Source organism: Diabrotica undecimpunctata, chromosome 6, assembly GCF_040954645.1.
Source record: "Diabrotica undecimpunctata isolate CICGRU chromosome 6, icDiaUnde3, whole genome shotgun sequence".
Lineage (NCBI taxonomy): Eukaryota > Metazoa > Arthropoda > Insecta > Coleoptera > Chrysomelidae > Diabrotica > Diabrotica undecimpunctata.
This window is the reverse complement of record NC_092808.1, coordinates 53,863,718-53,880,160: the sequence shown is the minus strand read 5'-3', so window position 1 is coordinate 53,880,160 and position 16,443 is coordinate 53,863,718.

The window sequence follows — 16,443 nt, the reverse complement described above, 5'->3', positions numbered from 1 at the left end:
GCATGAGGCGGAGCAGGCTATACCCATCAGCACACATACACACACTGGCAAACGTAACACCTATTAAGGACAGAATTCGATCCCTCAGCAGGAGATATGTCCTTCGAACCATCACAGGCTCGAACAACCGAGCAAAACAAATATTAAAGACATCTTGTAATCGCCGAGGGCAAATACTAACCAGGCTTTCTCAAAGAAAAGTTCCGTTCCCTCCAGCTAAACTTCTCCACAACACTGGACATGAACTCCCTAATGAGTATTTTGAAATCTTAGAATCAACCCCCATCAAATATCGCAGCTAACTACTGCACACCAAAAATGCTGATTAAGAGCCGTTCCTATTGTATGGCTGGTAACCCCTGAAGTACCTCCTTCGACATGTTCGACAACTGACCTAAAATCCTCTTGTGCGCTTCTTAATACATCCTCCACACAAACACGCTACCTTCTGAACCCCAGCTCCTTAGTAGTCCACTACTTCTCCACACACAACATCATTCATCACGTTTTATCATACCTCCATTACTCCGAAAAAAACGAAGTACCCCTTTCTTGAAGAAGCGAAAAGCTTAAACAAGGTTAAAACTCTAGAACCAAGATGGTAAATTTTGGGCTACCGGTTTCAAGGTTTAAAATATTTGCCCCATCATTAGGCCCCAGTCCGTTAGTCTTATTTATAATAAAAACTACAAGATATCAGATACAGGAAAGCTCTATAAATAAGGTAATTCTGAAAATCACCTTCCCTCTCAAAAAATCCATTCACTTAAACCCCGGAATGTATAACTTTTTTATTTTTTGTATAATATATTGTCAATATCTTGTGAGACGTTTTCTTTCTATGTTTATTAATTGCTATAGCTGTTACGTCAAGATTTTTATTGAAAAACTTTATTGAATTAATTTCTAAAACGATTTTGAATTATTATTTGCTGGAGTCTTCTACCTGCTAGAAGATCTCTGTCACGAATTCTACCTTCAATATTTATTGCATTAACATTTCCATCATCATACAATTCATAATCAGTTTCTATATGATTGTCTTCTTTTCCTCACCTAAACCAATAGGGGGTACATTATGCATATTGCACAAATTTTTCAGCATGGTGCATGCATTGTTTATTATTCCAGCCATGGTTGGAGTGTAGTGTAGAGTTCTATACCTCAACAAACAAGGCAACAAAAGCTCATTGCATCTTTCTATAATGGATCTAGTTCTTATGTGATGGATGTTAAACATTTCTTCTAGAGTGGCAGGTAATGCATTTTGGATGGGTGTCAACATCCACTGCCTTAGACCATATTGAGAATCACCTTAAAGTAAGAATAATTATTGTAATGCTACAAAATATGTACGTTTATGGTCTAAATACCATGGCAAATACTTTATTTTAACTCACCTAGAAAAGAAAAAAAGCTGTGTCCGTTGTTATATATGTTTCTAATAAATTGGTAGATTGCACTATTATTGAAAATACCTGGATGCTACCTGGATATTGGGCACATACATTCAGAATTTTTAAATCTGGATCAAAAATCTGAAACACACAAAATAGTATTACAAAAACTTCATAAAAGTTCGAAACAAAATTTATTTAATTCTATATATTACTCACCAGTTGTATATTTAAGTTCTGCTATCCTTTACGGTTAACATAAAGCTCCTCTGGATACTGTATGCTTCAACATTATCCTTCCATCTTTTTCTGGGATGGCCTTCTCATCTTCTACCATCTGGTCTCTTAAAACACTGTGTTTAGTACTCTGTTTTCCTCTGATGTTACCACATGACCTGCCCATCTTATCCGGTTAGTTTTATATGTCTGACGATGTTTTCAGTATCAAAGAGAGTCACCAATTCAGCATTGTGGCGCCTTATGCACTCTCCTGTCAAATTATCTCTTTGAGGTTCAAATATCATTCTAAGAACCGTCGTTTCAAATACCAGCAGCTTATTTATTTCCCGCGGATGTAGAGTCCATGTTTCACTTCCATATGTAACAAATAGGCAAATAATTGTGTTACACAAAGCAGGAGATAAAGCAAATTTAGAGAATTACAGACCGATTAGCCTCCTCAGCCATATATATAAGTTGTTTACGCGAATACTAGTTAAGAGAATGGAAAGAAAATTAGAGACTTATCAACCAAGGGAACAGGCAGGATTCCGAAAAAGTTACGGAACAAATGACCATCTACAAAGTATAAAAACCCTAATAGAGAAAGCAGTGGAATACAATAAACCTCTAGTTCTAATATTTATCGATTTTCACAAAGCCTTTGACACAGTTGAGCTAAGCAAAATATTACAGGCGCTTAAAGAATGCAGGCTAGATTATAGATATACTAAATTATTATACAAAATATATCTGCAGGCAACAACCACTGTCAGATTACATACTAACAGTAATCGCATAAAAATAGAACGGGGGGTTAGACAAGGAGACCCAATGTCACCTAAACTTTTTAATACGGTGCTAGAACATGCTTTTAAGAATTTGGATTGGATGACAAAGGGAATCAAAATAGATGGAGAATATCTAAACAACTTACGTTTCGCCGATGATATACTTATAATAGCTGAAGATCTAGGTATGGCAAGAGAGATGGTACAGGAACTCGTTGTGGCTACAGAAAGTGTAGGTTTAAATATAAATATCTCGAAAACAAAAATCATGACCAATTTGGTACCCAACCAGAACATCAGTATTGGTGGAAAAGAAATAGAACTCGTAGATAGATATAAATACCTGGGACATGAAATTATGATTGGCAGGGATAACCAGACTCATGAACTGAAGAGAAGAATCAGCCTTGGGTGGGCAGCATTTGGAAAACTGAGAGAAACTTTTAAAAGTGAGCTGCCCACATGCCTAAAGAGAAAGGTATTTGATCAGTGCGTCCTCCCAGTCTTGACGTACGGAGCAGAAACACTTACCTTAACAAAAGCAGCAGCTACCAAACTGAGAGTCACGCAGAGAAGAATGGAGCGGTCCATGTTAGGAATAACTCTGCGAGACAGAATAACCAACGAAGACATCAGGAGAAGAACCGAAGTGACTGACATCATCGAGAAGATAGCCAGACTAAAATGGAGATGGGCAGGACACATAGCCAGAATGACAGATGGGCGATGGACAAAGAGGTTATTGGAATGGAGGCCAAGGGAAGACAAGAGAAGCGTCGGTCAACCACCTACAAGATGGACTGACGATTTAAGAAGACTCAATAAAAACTGGATGAGAGCGGCGCAAGATAGACGGGGTTGGAAACATGAGGAAGAGGCCTATGTTCAGCAGTGGACTCTTGAGGCTGGATGATGAGGCAAATAATTGACTTGTGCAGTCTTAATTTAGATTTTCTTTTTAGCAGGTGAGATCTTACTAATGATTATAGGGAGTCTAATGCTCTTTATCCTGCAACTATCCTTGCTGAGACCTCTTTTGCTATGTGGTTGTCATCTGTGCTTACTGTTCCCAGATATTTAAACTCTTTTACAACTTCGAGGTTGTTACTAGCATAATATATTGCGTCTTGTCTTCATTTATTCGAAGACCCAGACTACCTGATTTTCCTCGAGTTTTGAAATCCCTCTCTCACGTCTCGTGTAGAATAAGCGACTGTATTTAAATCATCAGCAAAGGCCAACAATGGTTTTGATCCTCGATTCGCAAATCCTCTTGTCAGCTCAGACGATATTTTAATTATTGCATATTCTAAGGCTAAATTGGATAGTAACGGTGAAAAGGGATCTCCTTGTCTAAGTCCAGATGTGATACTAAATGGCATCGATGATCTGTTTCCTATCTTTACCTGTGCATATTAGTCTGTCACGCACATTGGAGTTAGCTTCACTAATTTTTTTGGGTTCCCACTTCTAGTATTGCTATCCATAGTCTATTTTTTTTATCGAATCATATGCTTGCTAGAAATCTACGAAAATCTCGGTTTAATTCCGAATTTTTTTTAAATTGTCGGATCGTAAATATTTGATCTATTGTTGACCTTCTAGTACAAGATCAGTATTAGTAGTCGCATAGAATATCTTTTGAATACGGAATGAGCCTTTTTAAGAAGGATAATTGATAAAACTTTATACGGTGTGTTAATAAGCGATATGCCTCTATTGTTTCGAAATTATTCCTTATCTCGCTTCTTATGTATGGGTATTATAACACTTCCATTCCATTCCCTAGGCATTTTCTGTTGTTGTCATACTCACCGAATAATGTCATGCAATTTTTAATGTAAAAGGTTTTCTCCTTTTTTTATCAATTCTCCATTTATACCATCATTTTCTGGGGCTTTGTGATCTTTAAGAGATGCTATCGCATTCTTTACTTCTTGAAGTGTTGGTGCTGGTTTTTCCACATCTACAGAATGAAACGTAATTCCTGCTCTCTCCATCTCACTTTCAATACGATTTCTGTTTCTACCATTATTGGTTCACCTGCTTCGCCACTTATGTCCATTTCTCATATTTGCTGTTCTATATAGCCTCTATTTTTAGTTATAAGTAGTCGCCTTGGCTGTGCTCTTGTTCTGTAAAAATCTGCTTTGTTTCTATCTATAGAATTTTGTAGCATTTTTAATCTTTTGTGAGTTACTGTTTCCCCCAATGGGACTGTGGGTTGGGCTTTTTTCCAATGGTTGTCTTCGCTATTTGTTCTATAACTAATGCCACTCGTTGCCATGCTTGTCCTAAGTCTGCATTTTGCTCTTCCTCTAAAAACAATTGTAATATATTGCTTATGGCTACTTAATATTCTAGTTCTTTATTTGGAGTTTGAAGAGCTTCTATGTCCCATCTCTCTCTTTGTTTTTTTTGCTCCAGTTTCTGTACTTATATTTGTGTTCTGAGCTTAGATTTTACCAGAAAGTGATCACTATTGCTGTCTGCTTTTCTCGTACTTCGCAAATTAATAATGCTAATAGAGTGTCTGCATCAATGAGGGCATGATCTATTTGATTACTGGTATTTTTATCCTTCGAAACCCATGTGACCTTATAAAGGTCCTTTCTTTCAAATTGGGTGGATTTAACAATCATGTTATAAGATACTGCGAATTGTGTTGATCTTTGTTCATTATTATTTGTTGTGTCGTGTAGGCTATGTTTAACAATTACTGTTTTTAAGTGGTCTTCCTTACATAGTTAAGCATTACAATCTCCCCATTTAGAGCAGCTTTATACTGTTAATCTAATAATTCGTAAAATTCTTCCTTCCTATTTTCTTCTGCATCTTCTGTTGGGGCATATATTAAGAGTATAGTGAGATTGGACCACTTATCTTTGAGTCTAATATAGCAAATTCGTTCGTTTATCGTTCTTGAAATATATCACTGCAGTTTTAAACCTTATTAAACTGACAAATCCACATCTGTATTTATGTCTGTTCTCACTACCCGACCAAAAGACTATGGTCTTTTGGTCGGGTCTATATCTTTCATTTCCAAATTTTCCGTTGCTGTCTATCTTATTTCTTGTATTGCTGTTATATCCATGTTATATTTTTGTAATTGTCTAATGGCTCTTGTCGCTATTCCAGGTCTGTGCCAACTTAACATATTCTACGTTCCTATGTAAATATTCTTATTATGTTGCGTATTTCGCTTATATTGAATACCCTTTTTATTCCAAGGCAATAGTTTCAGTTTTGTGGCTTCAAATTTTTACATGTACGGAACGCCGGTCCATAGCACAATCTCTTTTTCGGAACAATATTTCACACGGTCTCGTCAGTTCCCGACCCAACTTTTCACCCTGGTTTTATACTGGATCTCTAGTTTAATTGCTTGGTTTAACAGGAGACACTAGCGTGAAGATGAGAGTAGGATTTGAGTAGAAGAGACTAAGTGGAGTGAACTGGAACCAACTCCATATTGTCGCATTCTACCTCTTTACCCGCCTTTTACAATATATTCGAAAAATTTTATTCCTTATATGATTAAAAGTATGATAGCTTCGTCTTTTGAAGGATGTTTGAAACTGTTTAATGTATGGAAAATGTCACCGGGGGCCTTAGTTGTGGACTAATATGTACCCCGAAGCGCAACGCCCCTCCTTACAACATCTTGAATTTTTGGCCGAGTGATCTGAAAATGTCATATAGAAACAAATAAATATGAGAGATTTTCAACTCACGGCCAGTCTGGTCTCGGCTCCCAAATAGGGTCTTCTGCACTCTAGGAGTCCGATGCTGGGGCTCTGCTCTGGTTCTCCAAACACTGAGACTCTGTGGCTGGGCCTTGACCACCTCGTAAACGTTGTTTTATTTTATTTTCATGTGAGAAATGTTAAGTATCCATCGAAGATGCGATATACACAGAGGGTATTTCGAATAGACTGGTCGAAGTCACTCTGTAAGGCACTGTGGGAATGGATAAGTGGCAGTAGTTTTCCAGGCCCTTCCTTACTATTTGGTGATATGGCGCCAAACAAACAACACGAGCCTGGGACCAAGGCTCCCACTAAGCAACGCTACAAGCTACACACCAACAGCTAACTGTATTGTCGACCTATTCTGCAGTTCCTGACACTGTAAAGTGTCAAAGGTTTCAGCGATTGAGAAGTCACCGAAGCCACCAGTTCCAGATGCTACTGAGGCACCCGGAGTAGCAGCGGAGTCACTCCCTGGCCTACTGCGTATGGTACGTACACTAAGTAGGCACAGGCATCATTATCATCATTTAACCCGGATCTATCCACTGCTGGATATAGGTCTCCCTCAGTCTTTTCCATGTATTTCTGTTTTGTGCTGTTTGCATCCAATTTGTGTCGATCCGTTTTATGTCATCAGACCATCTTGTTGGTGGACGACCTCTACTTCGTTGTGCTTCTTGTCTCGGTCTCCACTGTATTATTCGCTGTGTCCATCTGTTATCCGACATTCTAGCTATGTGCCTTGCCCAGTTCCACTTAAGGGTCATAATTCTTTCTATGGCATCTGTCACTCCTGTTCTCCTGTACCTCTTTGGGTAACACAAATTTTATTTCTTACTTTCTTGGTTAGTGTTAATGTCTCTGCACCATATGTAAGTACTGGCAACACGCACTGATTAAAGACTTTTCTTTTAAGACACATAGGCAGTTCTGATTTAAGAACATAGCTTAGCTTGCCGAATGCCACCCAAGTGAGTCCTATGCGGCGGCTTAGTTCGCACGTTTGATTATCTCTTCCTATGCGTATTTCATGTCCTAAGTACTTATATGAGGTGGTTTCTTCAATATGCATGACATTTACTGAAATATTTTCGGTTAACACAAGATTTGTCATGATTTGTGTTTTTGTGTGGTTGATTTTTAATCCTACTTGTAGGGAGGCTAGGTATAGTTTCTTCAGTTGCGATACTGCATCATCGATTCTGTCAGCAAAAAGGACAATATCGTCAGCAAACCTCAAATGACTAAGCATTTCTCCATTGACATTAATTCCTTTTTCACTCAGATTTGCGTTCTTAAACATATGCTCTAATAATGTTGTACACAATTTTGGCGAAATTGTGTCTCCCTGTCGCACTCCCCGTTTTATTTTAAATACGTTGGTCTTTTTATCTGCCAGTTTCACACTTGCTGTCCCATTTTGATAGATGTATTTTATCATGTTTATATAGCGATGATCTATACGGCACTCTGTTAAGGCTTTTAACATCTTTTGATGACTTATTGTGTCGAAAGCTTTTTCGTAGTCAACAAATATCATGACTAATGGCTTGTTATATAACACTCTTTTCTATTAAGTTCTTAATTACTTGTAAATGATCATTCGTGCCATATCCTGCTCTAAAACCTGCTTGCTCTCTTGGCTGATAGAAATCCAACTTACTTCCTAGCCTGTTGGTAATAACTCTTGTAAATAGCTTATATACTTGTGACAACAAGCTAATGGAGCGGTAGTTTCTAAGGTCGCTGATATCTCCCTTCTTATGAAGTAAGATGATTTCCGCGTTATTCCACTGCGTCGGTGTTATCGCTTCGCACAGACATTTATTGAACAGTTTAGCAAGTGTCAGTAAGAGCTTATTTCCTCCTAGTTTTAGGCTTTCGGTCATTACCCTGTCTTCACCTGGGGATTTATTGTTCTTCATCACCCGAAGTGCATTTTTAATTTCGTCAACAGTTATGTTCGGCATTAATTCTGAGCCTTGATTCTCTATGTTTGGTAAGGGGCGTCTTTCATCGGATTCACTTGTTTCATAGAGTTGTCTGTAGAAGTCTTCCACTGTTTTCACTATTTCTTCCTTATCAGTCACAATGTCGTCTTGTTTATTTCTTAACTTATGTATGTTCTTTTTTCCTGTGGACATGTTGTGTCTTAGAACTTTCAGATTTCTATTTTTCTCTATCACCCTTGTCACCTCTCTCATGTTATGTTGCCGTATGTCTTTTCGGATTTCTTTGTTTATTGTTTTACTGAGTTGGGCACAGGCATACCCCCTATTAATAAACCGGCTGGCAAATGATTATGGGTTCCTGATGGCCTAGAGGAGGACGAAGTCGCCGAAGACAGGGGTGCTGTAACAAAAGAGGGTACGTGCAGAAGAAGAAGATGACCACCGGAAGCTACTGTGCGGTGTTGTGTTTTATTTACAAACTATTACAGACTTGATTACATAAACCTTTTCTAACCATTTTCTTTATTGTACTAATGTTATTGTATTTTTTGCTGTAAATGTGTTTCTTTTTAATAAATTTCTTTCCAGCCATAGAGTCTTCAAAGGAGGTGGATATCACCGGAGGCCTTAGTCGTGGACTAATATGCATCCCTATGCGCATCGCTCTGCCTCAAAACATCTCCAATTTTTGCCATTGGCCAAGTGATCTAAAAACTCCATATAGAAACATATAAATATCTGACATTTTCAACTCATAACATATCGTTCACATCATACAGGCCACCTTCTGAAGCCCAGCTTTTTAGCAATCCACTACATCTCCACAAGCATCCGTCATCACGTTAACCACATTCCCCTTACTGAACAAAAAAAGGAGTATCCCTGAAGAGGCGACAGCCTAAACAAAGTAAAAACGCTGCATCGAACTCACGGCCAGTCTGGTCTCGGCTCCCAAATAGGGTCTCCTGTACCCTATGAGTCCGGTGCCGGGCTCTGCTCCAATTCTCTAAACACTGAGACTCTGTGGCTGGGCCTTGTCTACCTCCTAAACATTGTTTTATTTTATTTCCAGCAGAGGGTATTTCAAATAGACTGGTCGAAGTTCCTCTGTAAGGCACTGTGGGAACGGATAAGTGGCCGTAGTTTTCCAGGCCCTTCCTTTCTATTTGGTGATAGAGTAGGATATATGTGACGTAGTGAGTGCATTTAGTGAAGTAATAGTTAAATTCGGTTCATCTATCCTCCCGCTGGACACTTAACAAAATTAAACCTGCAGCCTAATTACTTAAACTAGCAAAAATATGTTATCGATAATCGATATCGTTTTTTAAACTTTTCTGATTTTGAAGGTTAAATGCAGTTTTCAAGTCATCGATTTGATGCATTTTCAGAGCACTGTCACGTTTAACTTTACGTTGTAACTAGTATAAAAATTAAATAATTTTTTTAGTTTTACATATTTGAAATTATAAATTTGCCAGGACCAATATAAAGCTGTGTAAACTGCTCAGTATCGGCGCCCGACTTTAACGCTTTCTTGTCTCAGATTTTTCTTTACTTTTAAATATCTAGTATCCAGTAGCAATTTCATTCTTTCATCGATTGTTTCATCGATGTGGATCGATTTCTACCCGTTCCTTAATCTTATACTTAAAGCTCTATTTAGTTTTATTTTTTTTATAAACAGAAATCTCTGCTTTATGATGCTCTTAGAAGAATGTGCGTGAAAATAAATATTCAAGTATTTCTGTTCTATTATTTACTAAATAAATTGTAATTACTATTTAAATGGGAATAAGCCACAATTAAAGGTTAAATTACGTTTATTGACGTTTCAATTTTCACTTCGAAAATCGTTCTCAAAATACCTATCTTTCTTTGTTTATTGTATGAATTTTCATATACTATATGTAAACTAATAATAATTTGATCAAAATCACATCACATCACAAAATCTTACTTTGATATCACATTGAAAAGCAAATCTTCAATACTTACAATATCTTGTTCAACAAAAAATAAATTCGATCTATGATATTGTAACCTTTCGCGGATCATGGACAAGTTGGCTCTATGTATAATATTTTCCAACCTTCTGCTTGAATATGCTAGACGTAACTTCAAGCCTTTTGGTATAAGGTTGTTGTCTCTACATCTTCGTAAACATTTGATTGAATTTTGACAATGTGCCAGTTTTTTGTATAGAATTTCCAATCTCCGAAAATTTTGAATAACGCTGGACTCATAACGGTTCCTATATATTGTTCTGAAGCTATTGTCTTGTAGCATTTTAAAGTAATTACTATTTAAATGGGAATAAGCCACAATTAAAGGTTATATTACGTTTATTGACGTTTCAATTTCGTTTAAATTTAACAAAATCTTATTTTTTTCTTAACACTTCTAGTTTTTCTGTTATCCAATCTAATATTCCTTTCATGTCTTTTTCTAATTTTTTTTTAAATTTTTGTTTTCAAAATTTTACTATATTTGTTATTACTTTTACAAACTAACATCTTGCTGGCGCATTTTTAATGTTTTCTTTTATTTGCAACACATTTTTTTAAATCCGCAAAAACATTATATCTTTTTAACATGTAGGTTCATAAACATTTGCTTTATTGCAAATGTATAAATAATTACTTGTTTGGTACCAGAATCAAACAAAAGAAGTAGTGATTTACAGAGTGCTAATTTGATGTCATTGTCAGGTAAATTGAACATAAAGGTAGCAAATAAAGTCATTTAAGAAATGCCTGAACAATCTTCCGTTCTGAACATTTCTTATTTAAAAAATAGCACAGGTCGTCGTTTAATCTTAGTCGGGCGCCATTGGTAAAATAATTGTACTTTCTGAGTTTTCAAATTGTGATAACTTTTTTTTTAAAGAGGTAGAGACTTTTGTGACATTGCTATATTTATTCAGTAGATTATTTGAGTAAAAATATAACAAAACAATCTTTATTTAGTTTTCAGAGGGGAGCTTAAATTGTTTCTACCTCCATAAACGACGGCATAGGTACACTTGCAACTTGTATATTTTTTTAAATAAATGTTATAAAAAAACAGAATATTTTGTATTTAGATAATAGTTTATTTAAACTAAAATACAAAAATAATTGTTGATTTTCGCAACACATACATACAAGTCGTTTTAGACAAACAATGTTCGTCACACACAGGTAGTAAACATATTACACAACTTTTTCCCGTTGTACGCTGTTTTTTCGGTTCGTTTCGACAAAGATGGCAACTTCCGGTTACTGGAGTAGATCTACGAATCCTGTGATATATTTGAGGAGGAGTAACTACAGCAAATACTAGTTTAGACGAAGGATCATTTCTACAGCACTATAAAAAAAAGACATCATCATTCTCCTGTTTTTACTTTAAGATTGAACTAGAGGCAAATAAAGATCTTTATTAAGATCCTTCAAAAGTGTCCTGCGTTGGTCCTTTGTTCTTTGTAATGGATTGCTCTCGACCTGTAATGTAGGATGCTAAGTCAGTGACGTCAATCATATAATCAAGAGTAAAAAAAATAATAAAGTTAATTTTACAATAAATCAAAATCATATGTCATATACGCTAATCCGCATAATCAAAATTACAAATTCATCAAAATTCCTATTCAAATTATCAATAATTTGATATATGGTTGAATGTTCGAATAAATGAACTTTTATCAAATAAAAGGTAGATATCGAGCACAGTTTATTTATTAAATCTTGCCCAAGTACTTTCGCTTCTAGAGCATCTTCATGGGCATTTCGACAAAACTAGGCTATTTAACAATTCCTTATTGTATTATGTTCTGTGTGCAACTCTATGTGATTTGGAATAATATTTAGAAGATGCATATCTTTTTCATGGAATTTATTAGAATTTTCGTTTGGGGCCAGACGAAAATTATCAAAATCTCTAGTTATTAAATTTGCATTACGTTGGTCTGCAAAATTTTGTACGGCCAGTCTTTACCAGTGACGCACCCAACCTCCCCCCCCCCCCAGGACCCTAGTCCGACACTGTTACTCACACATTTTGAGGGCTCAAAATGAAGGTAACATCATAAAAAAAATTCGGTGACCAACCAAAACCCCGCCCCCCCAGAGGCAAATTATAGGTGCGCTACTGGTCTCTACAGCCATAAACAAATATTAATAAGGTCCAGAGAAATAATTTCTCTGGATATCCCTTTATTTTTAATCATGATTCCTCGAGTAAACAAAATTTAAAAATTTTCGGGATTTATATGATCCCAGAAATGGTTTAAGCAAGTGACTTCACTAAAATTGTGAAGTACATTTATCTTGCAATCGTAAGATAAAAAGGTACTTATAAACACCAAAAAAGTTTTAAAATATTATTGTAAATAGGTACATATTTTAGGAATATTTTATAAAAATATTTTTTACAAATATTGTAAAATACTTTGTGGACTGTGGAAAAATCAAAATTTTACTATGATCGATTCATTAAAATGATAAATTATATTGATTTCTCGAGAATTATAAAAAATAACAAAAATTGCGCAACGTTTATTTATTGAACAGATTTATAGAAACTCACTTTATTTGGGTAAAATAAAAAAATTTTGCGCTCATCACCTTTAAAATGCTTTTTGATTTTTGTCGATAGGACACTCTGATCAAAAGATATCGAATTTTTACCGTAGACTTGATACACATTTTATTTAACATTATTTTCTCGCATGCAACTGGGATTCAAAATCGCCAGTCGCTTCAAGCGTTGTTTCTGAGAAAACGGTTAATTCTTCAAAAAAGTGTTTTTGTTCAAATTTATCTCAGCTACATTTTTTATTTGAAACATTTTTTTCTACTGCGTACAGGATCTTAGTAAATTAATTTTTTTCAGTTTATACCCCTTTACTAGGGCGGTTTTAGGGGGAAGCCTAGGAGTAAAAGTGGTATACGTTTTTGCATCTTTCTTAGGGGTTCCAAAATTGATATTCTCGGCAAAACTCAGCTTGTTTGTATGATTTTTAGAAGTCAAAACTCTAACAACTGGACTATTATTCTAAAAATAAAATAATGTTTAGAAAACGTCAATGTGTTACCAAGATAAAATAAAAAAAAAAATAAAATTAATTTAAAGTAAAATTATAATAAAATTAAATAAAAATTAAATATAATTAGGTAAAGTTAAATAAATTTAATTAAAATTAAATAAAATTAAATCAAATTAAATAAAAGTAATTACTTTTTAAATGGGAATAAGCCACAATTAAAGGTTAAAGTACGTTTATTGACGTTTCAATTTCCACTTCGGAAATCGTTCTCAAAATACAAACATTAGTAATATAAATAAAAGTAACTACAATTAAATAAATTTTTTATTTACTTATATGATCATATTAAATATTTAATGACATTAAATTTTATTAAAATTTAATAAATTTAAATAAAACAAAAAAAAATTAAATATAATAAAATTTAATGTAATAATAATAATCAAAATAAAGTTTAATACAAGATATTACTGAAAATATAAATAATGAACAAATTGTATAGGTACCTATACTATTACAAAATTTAAAAATTACTAAAATCATTAAACAACATCTTTAAAGAAAAAAATTAAGATTTTTTAAATTTTAAAGAACTCACATGTGTGGTGTTATTATTAAAAAACATTAACAATTGAGTAATAAGCAGACATAAAGTTTCTTTAGCCCACATAAGTCACACGCGTGCTTTTTATTTTTTTTATTAATTGAGGGGCTCGGTAGTAAACAATGGTAATGGACAAATTTTGATTTTTCCCGAAATTTTATGTAAAAGATGGCAAGGGACATGGCAACGCAGAAAACTTTACTTATTTTATCCTCCGAATAATAGATGGTGCCAGATTAATTTTTTAAAATTTGGTAAGAGACATGCATAAGCATAATGTTATGTGTCCATGATGGCGGAAGACAAAGCAGGTTGTTCAAATCTAAATGGCTTTTTTGATGTTAATAGTGACAATTCTGAGAACTACGATGATTACAACTCAGATAAAGATCCTGAATTTCAAGTGTTTAATGAATCTAGCTCGATTAACTTTCTACAAAGAAGGTAATTCATTTATATTCTTAAAATATTTGTTTGCAAGCAAAAAATGGTAAAGGATGTACTTAACATTGTTTACATCCACATTCCCTTTGCATAAAAACTTAACGTTTTTTACTATTAGCAAGTATGAAAATGAATTTATAATTAATATTATTTTTATTTATGTTTTAGAAAACTTTTGAAAGAACATGAACTTCAAGAAATTTCTTCTCACACATACCAGGAATCCAGTACTGAAGAAGAAGGGGAGGAAGAAAATAAAAATAGAGGAGAATTAAATGAACACAGTAAACAAGAAAAAGAAGATTCTGCTTCAGAAACAAAATCTAGAAAAAGAAAACGCAAATTAAGTAAGCAATTAAAAACTAAAGAGCTCAGAAATCGCAGAAAAGAGTATAAACAATATAGAGGTATGGGAAATATTGTTTTATCAAAAACACAGGGTTTACCGTGTAGTTGCCTCAATCAATGCTAGTTATTTGCATTTTATAAAGAACTGCAGACAATTTTTGTTAATTTTTGGGGCACGAATAGTTTTGATACATAAAATACTTACTTACAAGGTTGTATAAGATTTAAAAATGTGACTAGGAAGAAAACTAAAGCACTAGTGTCAAAAAGATTTAAAACTATTAACTATAAATTAAAATCACAAGGAAAATATGTTAAGGTATGCAAAATGGCTTTCCTAAGTATCTATGGCTTACAGAAAAATCGAAGTCGAGTTGAAAATATAGTAGAACAATCAAAAACTGCATCAAATACTCCAAAATCAGATCTAAGAGGTCGACATTCAAATCATCCTAAAAAATATTTCAATTCTGATATAGATCTTCTGAAATCTTTTATTGAAAGCTTACCTAAGTACAAAAGCCATTACACCCGAGCTGAAAGCTGTAGACAATATATGAGTATGGAATATTCTATTCAGACTTGTTATAAAAAATATGTAGGAGAATGAATTTTGAAAAAGAAAACTCCAGTTTCTGCAGATAAATTGAGAAGAATATTTACTCAAGAATACAATATGTTTCAAAACTCCAAAAATGCTTTAGAGAATGCTAAGTTACAAAATGATGAAACTGAGGTTAAAAAAATCAACACTGAATAAGAATTACATCATAGAAAAGCTGAAGTAGGTCAACAGGCAGTCAGAGACGCAGTAGAGGAAGCAAACTTAAACCCAGATGTACATGCAATAAGTTTTGATCTACAGCAAACCCTTCCCACACAAAAGCTCTCCACTGGTCCCGTGTTCTATAAGACTGTAACTGTAGTAACTCTGGTGCTATAATTTAAACAAAGATTCCCTTGGAAAATGTTAGGATCACTTTTTTATGTAGGATGAATCCACTGCTAAAAGAGAGTCGGACGAAATAGGTAGCTGTCTCAAAATGTACTTTGAGAAAAATAATATTCGTGGCAGAAAACTAATAGCTATTTCAGACAATTGCTGCGGACAAAATAAAAACTGGACCGTCATTGGTCTTTAGCTTTATCTTTTACAAAATTACTATTTTAAAGAAATAGTTCATATATTTCCTCAAGTAGGACATACAATGTTGCCAAGTGACAGAGACTTTTTTGTTGTAGAAAATTATGTCAAGAAAAACTGTGAAATGGTCTATTCGCCCAATCACTGGGAAGATATTTTGAAGAATTGTATATACGATTGTTCAGTACTTAAAAGCTATGTTAATCAACCGGTAGGTATTTTACAAAGTAGTGTGAAATCATGCCTATCTTCAGAAGTTCCCAAAAATATGCAATATTCAGCATCATACAACGGATTATTTAATTCCATGTCCTTGAATAAAAGAGGAAGACCAACAGCTACAGAAGAAAAATTTCCTACACTTACTCAAAAATATAATCATCCCCTTAGTATTCATCCAGAAAAAACTGAAAGATGTAAAATCATTCTTGGAATGGATTCCAGCTGTTTATCACGAATGGTATATAAATTTAAAATAAACTGCTAGTACCCACCAAATTATGTTAAGTCAACACAAGTTGGAAAACTGCAACAAACTTAAGTTTGGGAATATGACTCATAACTCGCCGATGCGCAATATCGTGTATACTAGTGTTACCATGGAAACGACGAGCGTGTTGATTGCCAATCGCAAAGTGTTTCACTTGTTGATTTGATCTTGTTGGATATTTTATTAATTTTTTTTTAGATTAGTGCTTAGTATATTACTAGTAATAATTAGTGTACTATTAAGTCATTGAGTGTATTTATAGTAGGTTTA